At 56.7% G+C, this 3489-nt stretch overlaps 1 pseudogene; it reads left to right on the forward strand.

The window, feature by feature from the left end:
• Window positions 1–1289: 1289 nt before the first annotated feature.
• On the forward strand, window positions 1290–3038 carry LOC121835078 (annotated as a pseudogene).
• The last annotated feature ends 451 nt before the right edge of the window (window positions 3039–3489 follow it).

A 3489-nucleotide genomic window follows, 5' to 3' on the forward strand; every position in this document is an offset into this window, starting at 1 on the left:
CTCCTCTGAAGACTTGCCGCGTCGTCGACTGGGATCGCTTCCGTACCCTGCTCGAAGAAGCGCTGGAAGAAGGACGATCCTTCACCCCGGAAACGCTCTCCCGCGTCCTCCGAAAGGTCACCCACGAAGTCAGAGTGCCAGCAACACGTCCCAACCCCGACCTCAAATGGCTAGAACTGCGGGCAAAAAGACGTCGCGCCCAGCGACGGTCATGGGCCACTAGAGACCCGGCAGATGTACTGGCATACCGGCGACTGGATGCCAAGTTCAGGAGGCACGGTAAAAAACTAGCACGCCGACAATGGCGCCTCAAATGCACCACCTTAGACAAACCAGCCGGAGGAAGCCGGGCCTGGCGGATGGCGAGAACACTAGCAGGTCGCCCAATCCCCCAAAACCCTGTCCTTGGAATGGCCGTGGCAATGAACCTTCAACCAACAGAGATGGCCGAACTACTCGCGGATGCATTTACTGAGGTTCCACCACTGCCGGCTGCCAGCCCGCCCCCCCAGGGTTGGAGCAAGTTCCGTCACCCAACAGCGACCCCCATGCAGCAGCCAGACGAAGACTTCACCCTGCACGAACTGCAGCACGTTCTCGATGCTCTCCCGAGACACCGTTCGGCCCCAGGCCCAGACGGAATCACCAACCAAGCATTGAGAAACGTTAACGAGTCGGCTGTCCCAGCAATGCTGACTCTAATCAGTCATGTGTGGAGGACCTCTAAAATACCAGAAGCGTGGAGAGAAGCAACCACGGTACCACTACTGAAACCCGGGAAACCCCAAGACCAACTAAGCTCCTATAGGCCCATCTCATTGACATTATGCCTTGGCAAAGTGATGGAGCGAATGGTGCTACGTCGCCTAGTCTACCACCTTGAGGCGGCCGGGGCTCTGCCAGACTGCTTCTCGGGGTTCCGCCACCACAGGAGCACCGCGGACGCAATTGGTGACATCACCAGCTCGCTGGAGGAGGCCAAAGCACAAGGTTGGTCGGCGATGGCCGTATTCCTAGACGTCCGCAAAGCCTTCGACGCCCTCCCGCACCGAATCATCCTCTCAGCCCTGCGTCGTTTCGGGGTATGTGGACGACCTCTTAACTACATTTGCGCATTCCTCACTGAACGCACCATGTGCGTAAAGGTCGGCGGAGCACTGAGCAAGCCCCGACGAGTCGACCATGGCGTTCCCCAAGGGAGCGTAGTCAGTCCGCTCCTGTTTGCACTGGCGATTGCATCACTCCCAGCCGCAGCAAGAGTAGGCGAGGAACCAGCCCTCCCGATAAGCATGGCTGTCTATGCGGACGACGTGGCGCTCTGGTCGACGGCCCCAGGCTACCGTAGGCAACGGATGGCACGCGCCCTCCAGAGAGCACTTACAAACACTGTGTACCACTTGCATCAACTGGGTCTGACAACATCGGCAGAAAAGACTGTTGCTCTATGCTACGCACCAAGGAGACCCTCAAAGTTCCAACCGACCCTGTTCATCGGAGATGTCCCGGTGAGAGTGGAGAAGACAGTCACGTACCTAGGACTCACCCTGGACTGGAGGCTATCCTGGGGCCCAGCAACGCAGGTGGTGCTCCAGAGGATGCGAACGCACACAAATATCCTCCGCGCGCTTGGTGGAACTACCTGGGGCACATCGCAACAAATGCTACTACAGCTATACAAGGGTCTCATTCTGGCTCGCCCACTCTACGCCTTACCGCTCATTCGACTGAGCGGCAATCAGATCGCGAACCTAGAGAGAGCGCAACGCGTAGCTCTACGAATTTGCATCGGAGTTCCCCGTTCGGCATCGTCACGACACACTCTTACCGAAGCAGGTATGAATACCGTTGAAAACCTTCTGCAAGAACGAGCGCTCGGACATCTCATCCGAATGAGCAACTGCGACTCCACCATCACGCTCTTGATAAGCATCGCCGAACGTACGGATTCGGAACTGGGAGCGCAGCTCTGCACTTTAGGCGACATCGCGGGTACACCAGGACCGCTAGCGCCACTTCCAGCACTACACACAGATCCTCACCCTTTGAGGGTTAGTATCAGCATACCAGGGCTGCGGACCAAGAAGAGCGCAGCAGTGGTAACCGCTCGGCAGCTGACGGAAAGTCACTTAGATGCGGAGTACGATGGGCGGACACGCGTTTTTACCGACGGGTCGGTAGACCCATCTGGAGGCACGGCAACAGCAGCGGCCTTCTTTGAGGCTGCAGCCGTAGGTATACACGAGCGCCTGTCCCATCAGGCATCCTCTACTACCGCAGAGCTGGCGGCCATAAGACTTGCCCTCTGGGGAATTCGGACAGGCTGCGCACGGGGGCTCAGCTGGGTAGTCCTGAGCGACTCAAGATCGGCTCTCGGGCTACTATCGGAGCTAGAAAGGGCTACGCCTCTGGCGCGGTCAGTCGCACAAGATGCAGCCGAGCTCCGGGAGAAAGGCCACGAGATTATCTTCCAGTGGATCCCCAGTCATTGTGGTATCAGGGGAAACGAGGTCGCCGATTCCCTAGCAGCGCAGGCTCACAAAGACCCCGGATGTCCGCTCTCTACAGTTCCCCGTTTCTCAGACGCCAAGCTTCTGGTGAGACGAACCATCACACGACAGAACCCGGACCCGAGAGTGGCGGACGGCACGTTCTCAGCCCGTCTCCCACGAGGGTTGGATCGTCACACTGCTGCAGTGCTCCACCGTCTGCGAACCGGAAGCGCTTTCACACCAGCGTGGATAGGTCGCTTCAGGCCTGATCTCAACCCCAATTGCCAAACCTGCCAGGAAACTGCTGACGCCGAGCACCTCCTCCTACACTGCACCGACTACAATGACGAGCGTACTGCCCTCCATAACGCCTATTCCCGCCTCGGACTCTCCAGTGATAGCCTGGAGGACCTTCTGCATCCGCGGGCAACGCGAGCTGTGACAGACATGGCACTAAAAAAACTAATAACTTACATGAAGGACACGGAACTCCTAGAAATTCTTTAGGAGACCACCTACAGTTCAACACACCAGAACAAGGCACGACTACCCAATCAACCGTTCCAGCTCATGATTACGAAATCTGCATTTCAGACACAGCTTGTTCAGCCAAGACAAGAAACGTCATTCCTTCAGCCGAACGTTCGTGCCGATACTAGCCTTGAAGCACAGTTACCAGCCAACGCAGCTTTAAGATATTTAGCTATTCGCCCTAAGACGGCTCCACATCAAACTTCGACAGGCTTTGCGTTCTGAGGCTTGGGTCGTCCTATGACTCGACATGCCTGCGACGGCCAGGACATCCCCCTGCACCTGGCTCCCCCCCCCCCCCCCCCCCCAAACCTAATCCTCTCTCTTTCTATCCTTTCTTTTTCACCCAATCCCCTTTCCTATCGACAGTGACATGTGCACACTAAGTGCACAAGCAACAGTCGATTTTTCCAAAAAAAGAGATATAATAAACATCGCTTTCACTCACTCACTCACTCTCTAGTATCAC

The sequence above is a fragment of the Ixodes scapularis genome, unplaced genomic scaffold (genome assembly GCF_016920785.2).
Source record: "Ixodes scapularis isolate PalLabHiFi unplaced genomic scaffold, ASM1692078v2 PGA_scaffold11__112_contigs__length_91849675, whole genome shotgun sequence".
Taxonomy (NCBI): Eukaryota; Metazoa; Arthropoda; class Arachnida; order Ixodida; family Ixodidae; genus Ixodes; species Ixodes scapularis.